Source organism: Rattus rattus, chromosome 1 (assembly GCF_011064425.1).
Source record: "Rattus rattus isolate New Zealand chromosome 1, Rrattus_CSIRO_v1, whole genome shotgun sequence".
NCBI lineage: Eukaryota > Metazoa > Chordata > Mammalia > Rodentia > Muridae > Rattus > Rattus rattus.
The window spans coordinates 186373834-186387210 of NC_046154.1; the positions used below are offsets into that span (position 1 = coordinate 186373834).

A 13377-nucleotide genomic window follows, 5' to 3' on the forward strand; every position below is an offset into this window, starting at 1 on the left:
TAGTTGATGATATAACTCTCCTGCTAAGAGGTCCTAAATAACTAAAAGTAAAACTGCCTAAAACCAATATTGTAATTGCCAATTGCAGGGGCACAGGTGGTTTGAGTGACAGTGAAATAAATCAGATTAAATAGGAGCTCCTGCAGAGACATTACGTCGGAGGATGCAACAGGAGGGCAAAGTACTCAGAAGTCACGCTCTGCAGGAGAGGCCAAAAGTTCTGATTTCTTCCTCTTTTTTAAAAATAATCTTTCTTTCATTTTCTTCCTTTTCTTTCTCTTTCCTTCCTTTTGAAAAATGTAAGGACTCAGTAGAATGCATGTGTGCATATGTATGCATACGTGTATACATGCTAATTAAAGATGAGATCATGCATTTGGGAGGGATAGGGAAAACATTCTGATTTTTATGTGAAATTGGGTTTTACACTTGATCCTAGCCAAAAGAAGTGAATAAAATTATTAATTGCTAATAATTCATTCAATATTTTTAGCATAGTATGAGCCAAATAAAACACTCCTACAGCCAGAACATAACCAACTGGTGAACTATGACCTGACAGAATTAAATTCAAATTATTAAACATGGCAAGAAAACAAAACAAAAGCCTCTCCACACAACCTCTCTCCTGCTCGCCTTTCCAAGCATCTTTCTTGCCAGTCTCCCCACCCGCACTCCCCAACACCATGTGTGTTTCCATTCTTGGCTGTTTTCACTCCAAAGGGTGGTTTTACTGGATTTTGTGTTTTGTTTGTAGGCAGACATTCTTCAAACACCCCAGCAAATTCCCTAACGATAAATCACCACACCAAGGTGTCGTGTGCCTGCTGATGACACTTTCCCTCTAAGTCCTTTCCCTGGGGTAGAGGTCTCTCCAGTGGGACTTGAAAGCATTATCCCGGATGGAGAAGGGGACAGTGTACGCAGAAAGATGCTGAGTCTAACTCACAGTCGCTGTGTAAGTGTGGAACGTAAGTGTTATGTACGGACTCGGAGTAGGGATCTGAGAAAATTACAAAGAAGGGGGCCAGACAGCTGGAATTGAAGTCGTGGAAGTAAGAAGTAGACAGGGAAAAACAAATGCTATCAGAGCCATCCAAAGACAATGACAGAGTTGGGAGGAAAACCTAAAGGCTGTGGACTCTTCTCACTTCATGGAAGATGAAGACAACATGTCCAAGAGGGCCTATAGTCGTGAAACACTTAACAGATATCCTGTATGTTCTGCAGGAACATCTGCGTTTATCCTGCGAAGACCAGTCTCTATGAGTGCTGTAGAGTCAAACGGGAGTAGACAAGCAGTGGTGGGGCCATAAATGCACCATCAGGGGAGCCTCTGGCATTTGGAGAAAGATAATTCATGGCTGTGTGGAGAATCCCGGTACACTCTATACATTGCTTAGCATTGTTATTTAGCCTCCCTGCTATGTAACAGTAGTGTTCCACATTCAGTAATCACTTTGATTACTAAAAATAACTTTAACTACACTTCAAATAGTTCTTAAGCCATGGCATGCACCATTGGGAAAGTATAACATAGTCTCTTCATAAAATGTTCTTCTTTTCCCCCTAGATATTTTCATATTAAAATTTCATGCTGGGGTAGAGGGCTGGAAACACAGCTTTGAGGCTAATACACTTGCTTCAAAACAAGGGGATCAGAGTTAAAAATCTATAGAACATCCGTAAATGCAGAATGTCTGTAGCAGCCTACCTCCAATGCCAACATCTGGTGGTAACGACAAGGAATCCCCAGAGAAAGCTAGTGAGCTCTAGGATTGACTGAAAAACCTTGCCTCAAAAAACAGAAACCTCAAAACTGGTGAAGATAGAGAAAAATTCCCAACATTAACCCCTGCTCTCCATATACACTGTGGTGGTTTGGAAGAGGAATGTCTCCCATGGGCTAGTGTTTTGAATACTTGGTTGGAAAGCTTGTGGTGTTGTCTGGAGGAGGTTCAGCAGGTTGCACATTAGTGGAGGAATTATAAACTGGGGGGCAGGCTTTGAGATTTTATACCTCTACCTCTTACTTCCTGTACCTTCTTTCTGCTTGCAATATGTGGATGGAAACTGAAATCTGCCAGCATTGTGCCTTCCCCATCATGATGGGTTCTCTCTCTGGAACTATGAACCCAAATAAGCCCCTTCTTCCTTAGCTTAAGTTTTGGCAGAGTACTTTATAATGGCAACAGGAAAGTTTCTGTTGCAAAAATTGGTACCAAGAATAGGATGTGCTGTGAAAAACCCTATCAAGTAGCTTTTATGCCTTCAGACTACTTTATCAGGACGGGGGAGACTTGGCAACTTTGGACAAGAAAAGGAGTTAAGTGCTAGAAGCAGAGCTTAAGAGGCCATTCTAGTGGGAGCTTGGAAGAGAAAAAAATGCTGAGAAAAATGTGGACAATAGATGCACGGTGTGTGGGGCTAAGGAGGGGAACAGGATGAGATCGGAAACAAGGGCAACTCATATGGTACGATGGCAAAGAACCCGGCTAGTTTCTTTCCATGTCCCAAGAACTTACTTTGGCTGAAGTAAAAAGCAATGGTGGGTAACATCTGTGGGACTCATGTTATTCATGGCACTTATGCAGGGCAACAGTGGAAAGGAGAAATAGATAATACAGGATGGGGGTGGGGGATTAAAACTGAAGTTTTCAAAGGAAAAGAGCACCATGAAGCTTAAGATTTCAGTCAAAGCATGTGCTGGAGAAGAGGCCTGACTTGCTAAATGGTTAGTATTAGAGAAGCCTCCAGCTCTGCCCTGGAGCAGTAGGAACTGTGGTGCTCTGACCTTTGAAAAGAGAGCCTAGGAGGACCCCTGGTGCTGTACTTTCCTGGGCTGTTAATGTGCCTTCTCCTGATATAGTTTTTCTGTGCTGTGATAAACACCATGACCATAAGTGACACGGGGGTGAAAGGGTCTGTGTTATCCTACATGTTCTAGTCTGTTATCAAGGGAGACCAAGGCAGAAACTCAAGGCAGAAGCTTCAAGCAGGACTAATGGAGGGATGTGGCTTATTAGCTTGCTTCTAGTCGCACATTTAACTACGATTTTTTTTTTATGGCCCCAGTCATGCTGACTAGGAATGGTATTACCCATAGTTGCCTGGGTCCTTCTAAATCAATTATAAATGCAAATGCTCCACAGCCCTGCCCAGAGGCTTATCTGATAGAGATACATCTCCCCCAACCCTGTGACATTCACTCTGATAACCCAGGCTGTGTCAACTTGACACCTCTTGGCAACTCAAAGGGCAGCCATGACCATCCATCTGAAACAATGAACCCTTTCACCCTCACCAAGTTGCCTCATCCCCCTTTTGAGAAGGGCTCCATATGTGGCTTTGGTCTGAAACTTGCTGTGTAGACCAGGCTGGCCTTGAAATCATAATTCACAGAGATCTGCTTGCCACTGCCTCCCAAGTGCTGGGATTACAGGTTTGGGCCTTAACTTGACTTTTGTTTGATATTTTACTATAGCTTCAGAAAAGGAAATAATACCCGCATGACACACGTGTGCAGAAGCACCTGCACATGCAAAGCTGACTACACATATGCAAACAGACATACATACACAAACATACAAAAGAAGGGAAAGAAAAACAAATTTTCAGGGGCTCAAAGATAGGCACTTCACCTAGCAAATGTAAGAGTTTGTGGTTATTCTCTGCCATGGGGATGGAGGAAGTTCAAAGAGAAAACCGAAAGAACAGTAAATATGGAAATACCTGTCACCTACTCAGAAATCCAAACATTGCCAATTTTGCTTCATATTACCCAGGTGTATATTATTTATTTTTGACATTTGAAAAGAATTTGTCAACACCATTACAAAGCCACAAAACCATGCAGTTAAATCCCTACATGATCACATCATTACTGTGTCTTAACACTAGGCTGTCTATATTAATAATAATTTATTAATGATCGGTTATGCTTTGTCAGTGATGGTCTTCATCTGTTAAAAAAGGGAAGTGTCTTGGTAACAGGTAAGGGCCAGGCTGATTTGTGGCGAGAAGGATATTTAAAATGTAGCTAGAGATTACTCTGGTTTAGTAAATTAGTGGTTGTAGGTTCTCCTCCAAGACTGGTAATGTCACTAGTCCCAGAAAGTTGGATAAATTTCCAGTTCCAGCATCATTTTCCTCTTGTTGAGCAGAGGTCTAGTTAGAGCTGTTGCTTACCACCAAGGGCTGTGTGCCACTATTGTACCCTTTGGGTTACTGAGCTACTGTGGGTGACAAATGCCTCAGCTGGGTAGGACTATTGGTTGCTTCACTCACTCAGCGTTATTGTCTAAGAATGACTTGAACAAGGACAGCACCAATAGACACTCTCACATGGAAAAGTTCATGACAGCCTATCTTAGACAAAGAACTACATGTCAGTAAGGAATTCTGCGAGAAGAGATAGTCTGTCCCAGGAAGACTATAGATACCAAATGGTTATCCAATACTAAATGGTCAGTCCTGAAAACTGCACATACAAGTAACATTATACAAACTGATGTATTTGCATGGGAACACACACACAAACCACCACCAACAACAATTAAAGGAAAAGAGGCCATGAATTTAATGAGAGATGAGGAAGAGAATGTTATTTATGGGAAAGGTTGGAGGGGAGAAATAGAGGAAATGATATTATTATATTATAATCTCAAAAATGTTTTTAATTAAAAACTTTTAGCAGGGTAATGATGGTGCAAAACTTTAGTCCCAACACTTGGGAGGCAGAGGCAGGCAGATTTCTGTGAGTTCAATACCAGCCTGATCTACAGAGTGAGTTCCAGGACAACCAGGGCTACACAGAGAAACCCTGTCTCCAAAAATATAACAAAACAAAATGAACAAACAAAAAGTTGGGGCTGGAGTGACGGCTCGATGGCTAAGAACACAGCTGCTCTTACAGAGGACCAAGGTTCAATACCCAGCGCTCAAATGGCAGCTCACCACTGTCTGTCATTCTATCCCCAGGGGATCTGACACCTCCACACAGACATGCATGCAAACACAATAGCAGTGCACGTAAAATAAAAGTAAATTGATCGCTTTTAACTTTCCATTTGGACCTTACCAGATGTCGTCCATCATGGGAACCGACAGGGTCTACCAAAGCTGAAGGGATTGGAAGAATCAGTATCTCCCAAAACAGTGTGTATAGGTGGAGCGAGGGTAAAAAGTCAAGCAGGTAGAGGAAAAAAAACCGACCCTGATAATGCTAAAGTGTTAACCTAATTGTTTTAGATGGAGGTAATGTTTGCCTTTGATGTCTGACATTCTGGAGAAATGCCCATCATTTCCGGGATTTCAGAAGGACAATGACATCCACTATTGATGCTCAAGTGGGCCAGGGATTCTTTGTCACTTGGTCTTTTAACTGTAATTCATGCTGAGGACTTTGGACTGGAGGAAAGGTTGAGGAAAAGGGAGGCTAGCCCACGTTTGCTGTTGGCAGCCATGATAGAAGGGTCAGCAAGCTTCATCTGCAGTCTGCAGAGGACCAAGTGGTGACAGTGTTGCTATGACAAACCTTTACCCTGTGTTCCTGTTTAAAACTCCCAGAGACAGACAGACAGACAGATAGACAGACAAAAAGGAACATGTTTAGCGGTCAGAGCTGTAATTATTTACCTGAAGGCTTAATTGGGGTTAGACAATCTGCTTTTAAGGAGGCTCACACACTCAGAAGCTTCAGTGTCTCGTCACTGTGGGCTTCTCTCTAAAGTTGCCCAAGTGTCTTCAAATGAGCCAGCAGACTACTCCCAGGGACAGTGATTCACCAGAGCGATAGAGATCCAAGACTGAGGTCACGGTGTGTTTTGTTTCTTCATCTCAGAGGTAGCCGATTATTACACTTGCTGCACCTATTGGCCACACAGAACAGCAGAGACAAGATGAAGGCTTTGCTTAGAGGTGAAGGCTAGGAGGTAGGAAAGCTTTGGGGCTCCAGAGCTGGGGGTTGTGACAGTAGGGATTTTGTCGTTGTTCCTTTTGTCTTGCTGTTGCTGTTTTCTATCTTGGGCAGCATCAACAGTGGTCCCAGCAACGCCCGTCCTGAGTTTTCACGCAGGGTGACCTGTGTGATATTATCTTCCTCACATTCTTTTCTACTGGTTATGGTTGGCTAATTAGCAGCCTTCCCATCAACTGTGAAGCCGGTCATTATCCTTTACAGAAATAGTTTTGTCTATAAAAGTACAGTAAGTAGAATTCAAGGTTGATGCCTAAAATTCTTATTTCTAGTGTATACAGCATATACATCATATACAATCCTCTCCACCAGAGGATAGGAGGGACTGTGAATATAAAGGGTCCCAACCCCATAGTTAGGTTACATACTATACAACACAAGAGAAAGAATTTTGGTTGGTACAATTAATATTCCAAACCTGCTGATTCTTAGTTATTAAAAAATGTTCTTGAGCTGAGGGCTTGGGCTCAGTGGTACAGCACTTGTCAAGCACACATGAAGCCCTGGGTCCTATCTTGAGAACTGAAAAAAAAAAGTAAAATATTTTGCATGGTGGGAGTGTAAAATGGTTGTGAGCAGAAAATAGTATGGTGACCTTTTACAAATTAAAGCTGGAATAGTCATCTGATCCAGAAATCCCACTCCTGTGTGTATATACCAAAGACGTGAGATCAGAGGCTCAAACAGATATTTATACTCACAAGTATTTATAACTGTGGCTTAAATGCAGAAGCAATCTAACCATTATGAATGGGTAAAAGAATAAAGTCAAACGTGATACATTCACATCCATATCCATAGGCAGGAGGAAATTCTGACACATATGGATATAATTCAGAGACAATAGGCTGAGGGAAATAAACTGCTCACAAAAGAACAGATGCTTTGCAGTTCAGTTTATGAAGTACTCAGTAGTCAATCTCACAGAAGCAGAGAGTTATTATGGTTGCCCAGAACTGGACAGAATGGGGAGTAGAATTCTATTCAGTGGATTGAATTCCCACATGGCAAGGTGAGCAGCGTCTGTGACCAGATGCTGGAAATGGATGCTTCAAACATTACTGCACCTCCTGCAACTGAACTGGACCCTGGCTCAGAATGACTGGGGTGAGGAGGAAACTGTGCTATCATGCTTGTCTAGAAGGCACGAGGCTGTGCCTAGCACCTCTACTGCCACCAAAAACCAGTTTAACTGATAAAACTCGAGTGTACATTTTAACAATAACTATTGAAAAGGGGAGGGGAGGGGGACTATCTCACTTGGACTTGACTTTATGAGGAAAAGCTGTTAAAATTGAGACTGGATCCTTCCTGGAGCTTTTTCTGCTGGTCTGGAAGGATAAACATCGTTTTGTTAGCTGTCTAATGGAGAAGGCCATACAACAAGGACTTGGGATCAGCTTGTGGCTGGTAGCCAGCGAGAAAATAGGACTGCAGTTCTACATGAAACGGAACACCAATGGCCAGGGAGATTGCAACAAAGCTCCAGAGAGAATGCACTGCCCAGCATCCTGTCTGCTGAGCAGAGGGTGCTGACGACGTAGTCTGTCTCTAATACTAGACAAGATTTAAACTCATAGTCTGCCTGTGCTAGGACTATGCACAGGCAGACTATGAGTTTAAATCTTGTCTAGTATTAAGCCCTTACCTCTGAGGTCATGTCTTACATAGCAGCACCAGTGTCATTTGCCATGAGAACCCCTATTAGTCCATGTACACGCTGGCCAAACAACCTTAAGGAATATCACGATTCTGTGCAAGTGGACATGTAAGCTGGCAATAGACAGGGAAGTGATGCCAGACAGGTGGAATTTAGAGAAACAGGAAGTAGATGTCTACTCTGCATTGCAGTGCATATGTGTGTGCATGTGTGCACATGTGTATTAGAAGTTAATTTGTATAGATTCCCCACCCCACCCCCATGTTATAGGGTTTGTTTTTGTGTGTGTGTGTGTGTGTGTGTGTGTGTGTGTGTGTGTGTGTGTGTGTGTGTGTGTGTTTTACTGCTGGAGGTTAAGTCCAGATCATGACAGTCTAAGCAAGTGCTAGACTGCTAAGCTATACCTTAGCCTACAATAATATTTTCTTGCTGTGACAGGTAGTCTTCCTAGGTACAGTCCATGCTGCCCTTGGATTTATGATCTTCCTGGCTCAGCCTCCGAAGTGCTAGAATTATAGACATACTTTGCCATCTCTCCCAGCTTAGGTGACATCCCAAATAGTTATGAACAAATGATTTCTAATCATAAGTCACCATCATGCCTTAACAGGGTGTTCCAAGTCTTCGGTTATTCATTATCTTTAAATTATGATGGCATGATAGAAATAAATGTACCCTGTAAGTTTGCAGGAACCTGAGTCACTGAGTCCACTCAAAGCATTTGGCTGTAGTGCAAATGAGACAACCCAATAGGACATTTCTAATGTTCCAGGATTTTATCAGAACGGAGAAAAGAGCAAAGAGGAGGAGGAGGGGGGTGAGGGAGAAGAGGAGGAGGAAGAGACAGTCATCATCCATTAGCTTTGTGCAAGAACTTCAGTTACCATGCAGACTTCCCAACAGAAAAAAACAACACCCGGGGTTGGGGATTTAGCTCAGTGGTAGAGCTCAAGGCCCTGGGTTCGGTCCCCAGCTCCGGGGGGGGAGGGGGGGACACAACACCCATTCAAGTAGACAAGCATAAGGGTTGATCACTGAATTGATAACTTTTTTGTCTTTGAGAGTTTTCTTTCATAATAAGGTCATACTTTAACCTTATTAACAAATACCACATTCTCAGTTTATGCCAATGGTTAATTTTAACTAAGAGTAAGGATTAGTCACTGTATGAATGCTTATCACAAAGGAAAGTGTTCCGTAAATAAATGTTTTCTCTACTTTCTACCCAGGGCTGTCTACACACACACACACACACACACACACACACACACACACTCACACCTCAATCATCACACACGTATATCAGGCAACTCTGCTCTGGATCCTGGGACAACTTTCTTATTGCTGTGTGCTCTAACCCTGAGTGTTCTTCCAATGCTTTTGAGCGTGTAAGCCACTCCATGTGCCCCTCCCCTCACATATACTATGTTTGTGCTTAGGCAGTCTGAATTACTTCTCAGCCTGTGGTCACGATAAGGTGAAAACTGCCTCAGTCGGGGCTATATGTAAAATGTGTTCATTTCATTTTCTATTGTTCTCTTCTGCATCGTTAGCTTCTTATTGGTAGCTCTGTAGGGTAAGGGGCACTGCTTTGGTCTCCTCAAATGTAAGCTTACAGATGGCAGGGTACTTTATTTTATTCATTCCTGATTTCAGGAACCTAGAATTAAAGACAGCGGGTCACAATGCATCGATGGGCTGATCCGAATCCACCGAACTGCTGCACTCTCTATGTTTACAGCACTCGTATGTCTGGAGTCTCCGGCGTTTACATCCCAGGCTTTCTGAAGGCAGCAGTCTGCTTTGAGCCTGTGACAATAAGGGGTGTCTCCAGGTATGGATCAAATCTTATAGTTTAAGAGACCCATAGGCTTCTCTCTCATTTTAATGACTCATAGGCAAGGTATTTTATTTTCCATGAAAACTTGCCCCCACCATGACAACAACCAAGGATGGCTTAGGCAAACCTCCTCTGCTTGGTGTTTTTCTTCTGCATCCTAACTAAAAATAACAACCCATAATGCTATGGATTGACATATTTGTATGGCAAGGAAAACAAATTTAGAAAATGTTATTTTGATTGAAATTTAATAGAGTACAAATGTATTTCCAATAGGTTTCTAACCATCTCGTATGCTAACTGCAACCAAATTGTTATTAAATGGAAATTTGGAGGTGGCCACATCAAGCTAGGAAGGAAATAGTTTTGAAAGCCACTTCTGCATTCTCCCCAGCCACAAAAGCGCCCAGCGGCAAGGACGCAGAGTTGCTATCTGTTTGAGTAAGGGAAGGGAACAAACACAAGAAAACAAAACCCTGAACCTTTCCCTTCTTGATCCTTAATGACAGAAGTAGTGTTGTTCACACCTACCAAATTGAGACTTGTATCCTTAAAGTAGATACCATGTTTGCTATCAATGCACAGTTTGTCTTACCCTGGGGAATTTAGAAGCTTTTCCTGGGATTTAATTAGAAGAACAGATCAAGCCAGGCACAGGGGTTCACAATTTTAATCCTATCACTTGGAAGGCACAGGCAGGTAGGTCTCTGTGAATTAGAGACCAGACTGGTCTACACAGTAAGTCCCAATACAGAGCTGCATAGTGAAACCCTGTCTCAAAATCAACAAAAGTAAAACAGAAAAAAAAAAAATTAATGGGTCCCTCAAGTAAATACTGGCATCTCCAGACAGAGCTCGTGCACTTCAAATTCTCTTTGTAGATGCTAGTTCTGAAAACTGTTAGCTTTTCTCCCAGAGTATGCACGTACTTTCAGATAACTGATTCTTCCGGTGGCTGCCTCAGTGCTCTGAGACAGGCAGGCATGCATGTTATGAAGTCCTTCCTGTAACCTTCTCTAAACATCACTGCTGCAAATGGTAGTTGAAACCAGAGGTATTGGGCAGGCAGATGTGTGGCATAGTGATTTTAGCTAGATGCACCATTAAGTAACTGAATTCACAAGAATAAAGTTACTCTTTTCAAGATCCTTTAATCTAACTATTCTAATTAGCTTTAAATTAGAATTAACTTTTTAACTATTAATATTAGCTTTATGCCAGCATATCCAACCCTTAATAATTTATTTATAAATTAAGTATTGACTGTCGGAGCTCAAATTCTTGATAGGCAACCTCATTAGAATAATACAGTTTTGCTTTCATGGTCTTCTTTCATTTACGACTGCAGGAAATGTTTTCTACTTACCAGAGAAGCAAATTTCCTTTAAAATAATACTATATAAGTTCCAAAAAGGTTAAATAAACAATAGCACTTGTGGCTCTTGAATCTGGTTAAAAAAAAAAAGTGATAAAGTATTGTGAAACAATTAATTGATATTAAGGCTTTCTTTCCAATCCTGGACATGAAAACAGGTTGGAGGTTGTTTGTTACTGTCTTGTTGGGACTGTACAAACATTCTGTATAACTGCTAGATCTTCCTTTGGCTTTCAGGTTTGGGGGAATCGATGTAGTTGGTTCATGGAGATGGTAGTGATTGCGTGTGGTGTGCTAAGGTTAGAGATTAGGCCTTTGGGATAGAGCCTGATGCTGCAGAGACCCTGACCTGAAGATCAGAAGAAAGCCAATCATCACAGAGGAGGAAGCCCTGGGCTGAGGAGGGAGGCTGACCTTGTTGGGAGGCCAAAGACTTGAGATGCCGCGACCCAGAGCTACAGATGAGTTTAGGTGCAGTCCAAAGCAAGGCCGATGGTTCATTGTTGACTCTGGCCAACTCTTTGGTTGGGTCTAAATATTTTTCACTAGTCCACTACAAACGCTTATTCAGGTTCTGAAACACATGAGCTTTCCACTTTAACAGGCCATTTGCCTCAAAGGAATTGAAATCCCTACATTCGAACTTGCATACAAGTTGTTAGGAGATGAAAGCATTTGCATTTCTTTAACTGCTGCTCAGACCAATCACTTGGTAATTAATATGAAAGGGTTGACTTCTATGTTCTAATAAAAAGTTGTGCTTATTTTTTAATTAACTACAGGTCTTTAGTATAGACTATATATGATATAGACTATATATGATATATATATATATACACTATATATGATATATAATATATCATATACACACATATATGTATCCTAAAAAGACAGAGCCTGTTGCAGGTGGGGAGCCCTTTAACCTTAAAAGTTATGAAGAATGGAACGCTATATTCAAATGAAGTTTAGACAAGCTGACAGCCCAAGGTTTGAGGTTTCCAGTGTTTTTTTTTTTTTTAATTGATAGTTTTTGGGAATGGGGCTTAATTATGTTTTATTAATTAACTATTGTCTTGTTTTGTATTATTTTTATGTCCTGAAATAAGTGCTTGGGTCAGAAATGGCATGCCTCCCATTGAAGTCCTCTTGCCCAAATGAAAACCTGAAGATATCAATGAACTTCAAGAGCACTTTTAAGAGCAAATAAATAGACCAGAATATTCTCGGGAAACCAGGGAAAGTCGTTTTTTTTCCGAGGTAGGTAGATAAGAGAGCTGACAAGAGTATCCTCAATTCTTTTCTTTTATTCTGTATTCTGTGCACAGGGATTTCATAGTTTAGTGTTAAGAAGATTCATTACCCTGCCAGGTGGTGGTGGTGGCACATGGATCTAATCCCAGTGCTCAGAAGGCAGAGGCAGGCAAATCTTTTGAGTTCGAAGTCTACAGGGTGGGTTCCAGGACAGACAGACAGGAATACACAGAGAAACTGTATCTGGAAAAAGAAAAAAAAGGAAAAGAAAGAAAATAAAATTTAGTACCGACGCCACTGTTCTTGCTGTGCAGAGGTCTAACGGTATAATCCTTGGCTCATTTTATGAAGACATGCTATATTTCATGTATGGCACACTCGCTTTTGTATTCCAAAGGAAGTTTTTATCCTAGTTTGGATCTTACTACTATTCCTAAAATTGAAAATCAGAATATTCAGTTCTATAAGGAAGGTGGTTTCGTAAGCATATTTTACTCAATTATTCTAATATAATCTACGAGAAAGGCAATATGTTAAGAGTAAGAAAATAACTTTCCACTGGTGTATCCCCAGCACTGGGAGGCGGTTAGGGCAAGGCTAAAGGAGAATTGCAACTGTTTTCTTTTGGGAGTCTCACAGTCTAGAGGATCCCCAAACTTCCATTCAGTGGTAGGGTTTTATGACATTATAGATCTAGAGTGTACGGAAGGGGAGAGTGTTTAGAAAACACAAATTTAAAGTCTCTTTATGATGATGTCTTTTACAGCACGAGACCTTAAGAAATTTAAGAATTTAAGAAATCAAATCAATCATATTTACTGTATTTTCGGAGCCTAGGAAGTCACGACTTATTAGACATGTACTGGATAAGTATCAGTCGATGTAACTGCCTTCATCCACATTCCTTTTGAATTCTAGACGCAGCCGGGTCTTTACTCCATAGAAAGCAATGGAGCTGGAACCATAAATACCTTAAAAGGTCAGAACCAGTTAACAAGGCTGAACTAACCCCATGGGCAGTGCCACACAGGCTGGAAGCGATGAAGGAAGAAGAAATCAAAACAGGCTTAAGAGACAGAGAAAACAAAACAACAATACGGAGCAAGCCTAAGAGGAAAGACATTTCTGCAGTGGGTGTTAGCAGGAAGCCAACGCAATTACCGCAGGTCATCCCCTGCCAGTAGGCGATCACCTCGGTCAGTGCCACCAGGGCCGTGGAGACGACTCCGACCCCACTTTTAAAACGGCCTCGTCAGGATCGCCCGGGTTCACCC

General features: G+C 41.7%; 1 long non-coding RNA gene across 1 annotated transcript; it reads right to left on the reverse strand.

The window, feature by feature from the left end:
* Positions 1-12136: 12136 nt before the first annotated feature.
* On the reverse strand, positions 12137-13195 carry LOC116908791. The gene is made up of 2 exons (XR_004389027.1): positions 12923-13195; positions 12137-12346 (listed from the first exon to the last, which is right to left on the reverse strand). It is a non-coding gene; the product is annotated as an uncharacterized LOC116908791 (long non-coding RNA).
* Positions 13196-13377: the final 182 nt, after the last annotated feature.